This window comes from Ornithodoros turicata, chromosome 9 (assembly GCF_037126465.1).
Source record: "Ornithodoros turicata isolate Travis chromosome 9, ASM3712646v1, whole genome shotgun sequence".
Lineage (NCBI taxonomy): Eukaryota > Metazoa > Arthropoda > Arachnida > Ixodida > Argasidae > Ornithodoros > Ornithodoros turicata.
Genome location: NC_088209.1, coordinates 15,771,142 through 15,781,442, shown reverse-complemented (window position 1 = coordinate 15,781,442; position 10,301 = coordinate 15,771,142). Strand labels below are relative to the sequence as shown.

The 10,301-nt window shown below is 45.6% G+C and overlaps 1 long non-coding RNA gene across 1 annotated transcript; it reads right to left on the bottom strand.

Moving 5' to 3' along the window:
• Positions 1–3,137: 3,137 nt before the first annotated feature.
• Positions 3,138–7,454, bottom strand: LOC135369516 (uncharacterized). The gene is made up of 3 exons (XR_010415095.1): positions 7,217–7,454; positions 6,209–6,322; positions 3,138–3,544 (listed from the first exon to the last, which is right to left on the bottom strand). It is a non-coding gene; the product is annotated as an uncharacterized LOC135369516 (long non-coding RNA).
• Between the last annotated feature and the right edge of the window lie 2,847 nt (positions 7,455–10,301).

Below are 10,301 nucleotides of genomic sequence, written 5' to 3'. Positions count from 1 at the left end.
GGTATCTTTCCAAAGTTTGTTCTCGAGGATTTCGAGATCTCCAGCATTCGTCTAATGAACTTAGTTATTATGCTACCTTTGTGGAAAACTCAATGACTGTACAACATCGCGTAGAAACAGACTATAGTTAGGGTTCCTCGTTTTCGGTTTTAATCGAAAAACACCGAATACAGAAGGACATTCCAGGACATGACAGAGATAAATTGCTGCACACGTCCTGCACGTTGTTGCTGCAGAACAGAAAACCATAGAGAAATACGGTGGTCGTGAAAAATGTCTGTTTACTTCCTCGTTAGCAGTAAAACGTCACCGCAGCGAACGACGCCATGTTTAATGAGCGTCGTGCAGAAATTACATTGTGATTTCTATTCGCCGATAGCTGTCGGGCAAACAATGTACACGCCAGAAGAAGCATCGAAAAACGCCAATTTCATGAAAATCAATAAACATCGAAAAACGTACGTCGAATCCGCCCAAGAATAAAAACCGAATTAGTAACTTGAATAGAGAGCATTCCAGTGCCGTATCCGAAATACTTTTGTGAGTACGTTGTTATCCTTCGAATACTTTCAAAGGTCAGTAGTTATAGTAATCTAACTTATATACCCTTTCCTGCAAGTTCTACTCATTTTCCAAGTTGCTTTGCGTTACGTCTTTGTGCGTGACACGCACAAGCGTGGTGGTCGAGCCATGCTTGTGTAGAAAAAGAGGCTCCTTCTTTTCTTTTTTCTTTTTCAAGTTCGACCTGTTCAATCTTGTTCCTGGCTACTAGCCCCCTAGGCCATTGTCATATTTCGGAAATTATATGTCGTTACTGAACGTTGTAATATGTAACTGCAACGCCCGTGGAGAGGATCCCGAACAATTGCTCACTGGACATTTAGTCACTCTTCCAAAGGGTTAGGCGGGCCAAATGCTCAACAATCGTGTGATGCCGTAGGTATGTATTTGTCTGTCACTCCATTTGGCATATTTTATGACATGCACTATAGCAGGACAAGCCAAGCACAGTTTACTTGAAAAAATCATAAATGAAAAAAAAAAGTAAAGGTTCATGTCAAGTTCTGTTTCCAAAGGACGGCGGCCAAACAACAACTTTATTTCAGGATGATGGGTGGGGAGTCTCATCGCCGGGGGCGATACTCAGCCCCATTGCTGGGGGTGAAGCAGGGAATGAAGTAATGGGTCCCGTTACAATGGGGATCGAAGTCCTGTGGCGTCCAAAAAGGCGAAGAGAGCCTTGAGGGCAGAGCGTTGGTTAACTGGATGCGGCGAGGGGCCAAGCAATTTTGTGAGGGAGAGGGGGCGGTAGTCAAGCTCGTTGAGGGAGACGGAGAGTACGGAGCGGGAAAGGTAGTAGTGTGGGCAATGGAGAAGAATGTGCTCGAGATCTTCAACAGCGAGCGGTAGCGCCACTGTGCTGTGAAGGCCACGTCGAGGCGCATTCGATGAACAATGCGGCGTCTTGACGAGAGATATGTGCTTGCATGCGGAAAGCGAGCGCTGGGTCAACTCTGCTCAGCATGGCGCGGGGTAGTATATCAGCGGTCCGTTGGCGGGTAGACAGAGGAGTCACAAGGCTTCGAAGTACGGACCGCCGGTCGCCGCTCAGCAGTGCAATACGCGTCCGTGTCCGAGACGAGAGAGCTGCTTCGGTGGCGGTGTCCGCCAGTTCATTGTCTTCGACACCGGAATTGGCGGGAACCCATTGGAGAGCGAGCCTATGTCCTGCTTCGTAGACAAGTTTGTAAGCGGTTAACACATCCATAACCAACGGTGCGGTGGAGCCTCGTACGTCGTTGCCCTCGTGCGAAGGAGCCTCGGCGCTAGCACGGCGGCCGTGTGGCATTCAAGCACGATCACGATCTTGTTGTCCGAGATTTTCCAGCATAGTCGATGGCTGTCACGGGCCCATGGATATGGTCGTGTATTCGGTCAGGTTTTGTCATATTGTGAATATTTCGTAGACAAGCGAAATAAATATTCTATTAAGTAAAAGAAGTGACTTTTTTTTCGCTTAGTATGCCTTTGGATTTGTTTTAGGTGCGAGAAGAGATAAAATGGAGCTGAAAGGCGGTTTCTATAGCGCTGTGGCCGTGGGAAGCGAGGGGGTGTTGACAAGGGTCGAACTGCAGGCGGTCGGATTTCCAGCATGTGTGCGGTGCGGTTGTAGCACGATTACCCTTCTCGCGCTGTTTCCCTGGCGTGCCGCTTCCATCGTTCCCATTCCTCCGTAAGCTGCGTTGCAAGAAGGAAAGCAAATACATATATACTAAAATGTCACCAAGAATTAAGTTTTATGATCGAAAGCAACGCTCTGAGTACGATCAGTTAGAAATGTTCCAATACCAGGTTACTATTTTTAATGTGGATTTTAAGCGTTTTTAGCTTATATAATACACCTTGATGAAATACCTTACCAAAGGCCTTGCGGAAGTCGAACACAGCATCGGTTTGCAAGTGATCATGCAGGCTATTATGGAGGTCTAAGGAAAATAACTGGGAAATAGCAGGAATAGTTCTTACGGAAACCGTGCTGCTAACTACACAAGTTATTATTGTGCTCCAAATAATTCATAACACAAATTATACGCTCAAGGACCTTGCATACGAGAAAGGTCAGTGAGGTGGACCTGTAGTTTTCAACATCAAGATCCGCTTGTTAGGATGGGCACGACATTGGCGTGAAGGCGGTCGCGTCGTAGGATGTAGATACACGCCTTGCGCATCGCTCCTGCAGCGACATCTCATGCCCTGGCGGCATTCCGCAGCAACTCCAGCGGGAGTCGTCGCTATTGTCCCCCCCCCTTCCCCCGGTGCGTTCCCTCTTAGCTTCCTGGTTTCCTGTCGGTTTGTGAACGCGTTGTCCCTGTAGTGGTTAAATGATCACTACTGAGGCGTATATCTGCTATAAATGGTAGGGTTATCTCGAACAGTTTGACGTTGATGCCGTCGCAACCTGGAGGAACATAATTCTGCATGTGTTCTATATACTGTTTTTCACTGGCACTGCCTCAAACCCGAAATCGGAAAATGCAAATCAAACTGCCTAAGTCGTTTCACCGAGTCAAACTTTGTAATGGGTAAGGCAGGAATGTCGTCAATATGCAACCTTTACGGAAAAAAACAGACGCTAGTCACAACTAGAGCACGTTTATTAACTCGTATATACCTGCCTCACACGAACCATTATTGCTTCAATGTTTAAAACAAATAGGTAAAAATTCTGCAATAAAAAGGTTTCAATCAACATTTTTATTCGCTTGCGAGGACTGAGTACTTCGTTGAGTCTTTTTCTTGACGGCATTGGATACGTCTTGCAGGGGACGACTCCTAGTCTTCCTCCCTGTAGACTCCTTTTCATCATCTTCAACATTCATTTCCTGACTCTTCTGTTTCTTCATCCTCGAGACTGTTTTCTTTCTATCTTGGAGTTGAAGTAACCCAACACCGGTGATAATTTCTACCACGCCGTCCACGTTTACACCAACGCGAGTAGTAGCTCTGGCCGCCGGTAGTTTGCGCTCAGCGTTGCCAGGGGCACCTGCGATGTAGGTTTTCATTTGATTTCCCTGGCGCAAGGATAACAGACAATGCTGCGCCGAACAATTTTAGTTTAACTATATGTCACAGGTCCAGTTCAGTCATTGTTTAAACAATTACCAGTGACTATGAATTTCCAGCACTCAATGTCAGATCTATAGTATAGCTGGGGGTTTTCGTCTCGAGACAAGACCTTAACCCAGTGTCATGATAAGGGCTGAGCAGCGCGATGAGAATATATGCCGTCTCCCAGTAGTAACGAAAGTGGATGTAATATCTGCCACTTTCGTTACTACCGGGAGACTGTATATATTCTCATCATGCTGCATAGGCCTTAATGTTGTGACACTGAATTAAGGTCCACCCTGCCCAATGCATGGTACACGACGTGTGCACGTGTCACGTGTGTACAGCCGTGTGCGGGCTGCAATGCGCAGCGTGGCGTGACGTGACGTGTATAGTACATACAAGACGATCTGCCAGCGACGTAGGCAAAGCAAATGAAAGGCCAAAATCAATTGAATGCATAGATTCCGTCACATACAGGGTGTCCCAGAAAACGTACGTGTCACTGAATTCTAATAAAAACGCTACGTCACCTAGAATCATGCGGTCAACGGCATTTGTTCGACTATTAAAGTCAAGAATAGTCATTTGTTCTTACTAGGCGTTTGCCAACTCCTGATGTGCATGTCATGTAACCTAAGTTTAATTACGTAAATTTGTGCGAACTGAACTAAGAACTTTGCCAAGTAAAGGTCACTTTTTTACTCCATCAACATGAAGAGCGTGCCGAATTTACTCAAATTCACGATGATTGCCTGTGACATTCAGGATTTATCCCATCGGGAAAAATGACCGAACATCGCGCTTCTCGCGGGACACTTGAATATAACGCACGAGGAGTCCGCTGTCAGTGCGACGAAAGGAGGTTGGAAACCCAGCCCACAAGGTGATAGTAGAAAAAGTGACAGTTCCTGAAATTTGGAGAGGAAAGGTATCCCAGCCGAAGCCCGACGCAGTCTGTATTATCTCTTTCTACCATGCTCAGAATGATTTCGCTGAAACATTCATCGCGCGCTATCTTCTGCGAGCCCCGCCTAGCGTGATTTTGGGCTTCTTCTTTTTTTTTTTTTTTTGATATGATAGCTACTCCATATTCCTGTCAATTATCATTAGTTTGAGTATATTCGGCACGCTCTTCACATTGGTGGGGAAAAAAGTGACCTGTACTTGGCACATTTCCGAGTTCAGTTCGCAAAAATTTACATAATGAAACTTAAGTTACGTGACATTCACATGAGGAGTTAGCCAAAACCTAGTAAGAATAAATGCCGTTGACCGCATAATTCTATGTGGCGTTGTTTTTTAATCAAAATTCAATGACACGTACGTTTTCTGGGACACCCTGTTTGTGTTCCAGCCTCAGAGCATCAATTGTGTCTTCCTTCACAGGCTTGTTTTCTTTTTTTAATATACAGACTGGGGTCTTTAGCGAGCTTGTATGGCACCACGTGTTAGTTACAACGCGAATTAACAGCTCTATACATTTATATGAAGGTTATACAGAAAGTGCAATAAACTTAGTTAAGTATAATATATTAAAAAGTAGACTGTGGCAGTTCAGAGGTTAAAAGTACAAGAACTGCGTTCACATAACATACATCAATAATTTAGTAGCTTGAGATAAGAAATAAAGAAAGAATGAAGAAGAAGAAACATTTCGTGAAAAGAGTATATTCATAGATGCAGAGTGGTTTATTGGTGTTGTTGCATGAAGAGCATATACGGTAAACAAATTTGGCATGAAGAACAGGTTACTGTGCAGGGGAAATATCTATTACTCTCCTTGGTGCGCCCTGTTTAAGAGGTGGTCTTTCAACTTATTTTCGAAATATCTGAACGTTCTAACCGAACGAATATCGTAATCTCAGTTTCCGTAATCTCCGACCATCACTCCTTCTCAAGAACGGGCACCAATTATGCTATGGCTACAAAAAAAATTAAAAAAAAATAAAGAAAAAAAAAAACGCATTTCGACTTCTAGCCTTTCCTTGTCTTTGCTAAGCTTCTGAGCGCCCTAAGTTATGACGCAGCCCCTCGTCTGTGTTTCGGAACCAACAACAACAACTTTATTTTTAACTTCGGAACCGTTGGTGACTGGTGGCACTGAAACAGGTGATTTTTCTCCTGTTTTCATAATCTCCGATCACCCCCACTTCGGGAGAAGGTCCAGGCAAACTGATATAGACACGGAACACGAAGGATGGACGACAAATTTCGAGTATCCGCTTCTGAGTTGAAGGCAAGTGACGGCATGTTTGTTGGCTTTACCCGTGAGTAACGAGAACTCGTTGGTTTTATATGCTGGTAACGAGTAACGTATGTAGTTACTTTTTTCCGAAGTAACGGTATTTAGTTCCTTAATTTTGGTAACGGGCACAAGTCTGCATAATTGGCAAGTATAGGGGGAACGTGTAACGATTGAGTTGATGTGTTCTTTGTTTGTACTTCGGTCTCACATCTCTCCTTCTGTCGTGCCTTCGTAATGGCGTCCTACACTGTCTCACCACCTGTCCGGTCTCTCCGCTCTTTGAGATAATCCACTTTGATAAAAGTACGAGTTTTAACCGCTTTGTACTGCGTACTGGGTAATTTGACTAACCTTCATTTTCATTTGAAGATTTTTTGGCTTGTGAAGTCAACTTTTCTTTGATCCTGACGGATCTCCGTAGCCCATCGACTGTAGTGGACATTGCGGGTTCCGCGGGATCGAAGGCTGCGAAACAAAACGCGAAACAATATCAAGAACTTCGCGCAAGACAGCCATCTGGGCAAACCAGCCATTCAGTTAGGCTATAGGCACTCTGAGAATATGGATGTGAATGGTCGCAGTTTCTCAAAAGACCACCCCACGGCATACGCAGTGACCACCCCTTCATACATCGGAGCCTCAGAACCGCTTGGAAACAATAGTCAAAAAACTACGCAACTAACCCAAACTTATTGCAGTATCGTACACCATTCTCATTTCGCTTGTTTCCGAACTGTTTCAGTGGATTGATTCTTGCTTGAGGTCCCTAAGAAACCCGGATGCCCACTCCCTTTTGCCGTTCTATTTGTGCAGCCAACTGCGTAACTTCTCAACGACTTTCCTCCGAATGCCGCGAGCTGCCCTTCTACAGTCCTCCTACAGCACGGTAACGTAAATTGCAGAAGCTGACAAAACAATCAAGACGAACATGACACTGAAGCCTCAGCGACGCCCAAGCAATGTCTTGAGATAAATCGGGACGCCATGCACACGAACACGGCACGCACGAGACTATCAGGAAAGCACCACAGGCAGCACAATGTACTGAAAGTCGAGTGCAATAGGGGTGGACAGGTAGGTGGAAGGCCTTGAACGCACTCATGAAGCTAAAGAACATTGATAAGACACATACCGTCCACCCCTATTGCACTCGACTTTCAGTACATTGTGCTGCTTAGGACGGTTCCACTTCCACAACCGGCATTTGCGTGGTGGTGGTGTGACGTTGGATTGCAAGCGAGGTTACAGTGTTCAGATTAGACCGACATTTGCGTACTTTTCGTCAACTGTCATCTTCCGTATATCGTCAGCATTTTGCCCACGATGGACAAATTAACCAATGAGTCAAAGTAAACTTACGGAAAATTACAGAAAGGGGGGGCACACCAATGCGACGCAGATCGTACAGAGTTTCTCGGAGCTTGACAGGACTGGACCGCCCAGGCGGTTGAGAGCAGTCAATGAAATGGCACTGGCACGCACTGCAGGCCCATGCAGCGTCAAACCTGACGGAGGGCACCACTCATTTGGAACGGGTACGATAGTACCGAACAGAGAAGGAAGAAGAAACGGCTAGAGATAATGGCGCTATAGTAGGAACGTTGCGTCATAATTCATCTATATCAAAGTAATCAGCGCATGTGAGCCATGAGCGAGTTGAGATAACGCATTCTCGTGTTTTTGACTAAGATGATTGGAAGAAGACGTTTGGGATACGGAATTTTTAAATGCGATAGCATCGCCTTGGCATCCGCGTCGCGTCACCACCGCTCCCCCTCGTTTGTTTCTTTAGCGAGGTCCCGGTTCATTATTCGCTGCGAGATCGACCTATAGGGGGCGAAACTGTCACCCTTCTAGTGTGGATAACACGTGGGCCTATGTTCGGAGTTGATAGTTCTTTTCCGTAATCCTAGTATATATTCACCGGAAGATCACTGGTACGATACTGTCCGGTTCTCCAATGCTCCACCTACTGCAGTAAACACTGAATAAACGTGTAAAAGCAGACGACGCGTCCACACAATGGTAGTTCACCGTTTCTCCGCAGCGCGCCGACACTGCTCGATCTCGGAGCGAATAGATGTTTAGACGGATTGGAGAGATTAGAAGACATTTAGAAGGTATTTGAAGGATTAGAAGGGATGTAGAAGGATTGGAAGGTCTTTACGACAACGGTTCCGAAAATGTGATACGCAAAGCACCCTGATATGCTATAGAAGGCTGGAACCGGAGACACGGAGACGACAAAATCTTGACGAGAAATTTTGTCGTCTCCGTGTCTCCGGTTCCAGCCTTCAGTATGCACCAGCTTGTCTGCGCCCTCCCTCTTTTACATGATGCTATTGTTTTTTTCTAATCCCGTGTTAGCGCCGTGGAGCAACTGTGTCTATATGAGTGGCCTACGGACGTGGACGGATGGAGAGAGCACAACAAGGAGTAGTGGGGGACAGGGGGTTTGTATGCGTCCTGGGCCGACTTCAAGGAGGACAGTGCCAACATTTGTCTGAAAAGTCTGCCGGAAAACGCACGGGGAACCTTAGACAGCACAGCCGGTGCGGCGATGCGAACCCGTCCCGGTCTCAGCATGGACAGCGACCATCCTATAACCGCTATGCCACAGGAGCTGATAATTTCGTACTAAACTGCGAACCGATACACGTGGAAAGTCGCGTTTAGCTCTGTAATTAAATGACGCACTAACAAATCAGTACGCAAAAAAAAAAAAATTAAGTACACACGTATTTCAGATACCATATACTTTTAAAGGTACAGAATGTTGAAGTTTGGCATATTTCTAAAGGGAGCATATTCCAGATTTCCCCTGCGGAGGATTCAAATAAAAACATTGTGTAGTTTGGCCGATGCTGGGGTAATTTAATGGATGTACAGCTCAGGTCAACCTTAATAATAACACTGGAAAAAAATGTGGTCTCGTTCCCAAGCGCGATTACAGCAACCCTTGGGGACATGAGCAAATCTTAATTGAATAAAATTATTCTGTCAGTTTAACGCAATGATTTTGTTCACATAACATTCCTCCAGTGCTCCAAGTGTGGCTGTTATCGTGCTGGAAAATGAGACGGAAGTTTGGTTTCCAGTGTTATTATTAAGGTTGACCGGAGCTGTACCACAGATCTAGGGACTCGTGGTGTTGCTGGTGAAAGAGTTCACCGTTGTCGGCCGACTCGACTGTCGACTTCAAACTGAACTACAACAACAACAACAACAACAAAAAGAAAAAAAGAAAAGAAAAGGGGTTCAGAAGTAGTAGCCTCCTCCGCCTTGGTATCCTCCTCGCCTTTCACAATGGCCTATGCGCATGCGTATGACCTTGAGGAGTAGGAGAGGGTTATCCCCGTCTTCACTAGATGGCGCAAATACGCTTCTTTGTACTTCAGTAGCTCTGGGTAGTAAAACATCCATGCGCTATATTGTGTGGTCTAGTCTCAGTCACTCTTGCACTTCTTTGCTTGCATCGTCTCTGCGAAGACAGCTCCGAAATACTCCGAAATCGGCGCCGTTCATTTTTCGGACTTTTTAATCCTCCCAGAAACTCCGAATTGTTGAAAAGTTGAAAACTCCGATAAACAGCCTCCAAATTTTCCAAAATGAAAACTCTGAAAACTCGGAACCCTAGCTGTGTTGCAATTGATTTCATCTCGTAAAAAGTGATATATATATATACATATATTTAAAATATGTTCGCATTTTGCTGGGAGGACACCTTGTATATGCCAAGAATCTTGCAAAGTCTTAATTATGGAACTAGTTTCTTAAACAATTTATCTTGTATGATTGCGCAACACTCCTTGATATAGCGCTGTCTATTATGCGTTTGTTAGCCGCCGCTGTACTATTACCGTATTTACCAGACAATGTGAACGAGAATAAATATAATACTAACCCTCGAAATATCTCACACAGTCGAAATGTGAAGACAAAACGACATGCAAAAGAAGGGAGGAAGAAACTGTCTCAAGACGGTGTGGTGGGTGGTGAAGGGGCTTGCCGTTGTCGGCCTCACGTAGGTGGGCAACGTCACGACTGACGCCCTGGGGGAATGTGCGTCCTGGGCCGACTTCTAAGGGAACTGTGCCGACATATGTCTGAAAGCGTCTGAGGAAAACCCAGGAAAAACCCCAGACAGCACAGCCGGCACCGGGATTCGAACCCGGGTACCTCCCAGTCTCGACGTGACATGGCCAGCACGCTAACCACCGTCTCAAGACGGACAAATTATTCTATCCCTCTCGTGTTCGCTGTTGAAGCACGTAACCAATGCCAGTGAATGCGCCGAGAAAGAAGAAGCCTTAGCCTTAGCCTTAGTGGCTCACGGCCATTATCTCATTGGTAGAAGAAGAAGAAGAAGAAGAAGAAATCGGTTCGTGGGCTCATTGCTGTTGGATCGCGTAGCGTTCGAAACGACGTCGAGGCAATCGAGAAC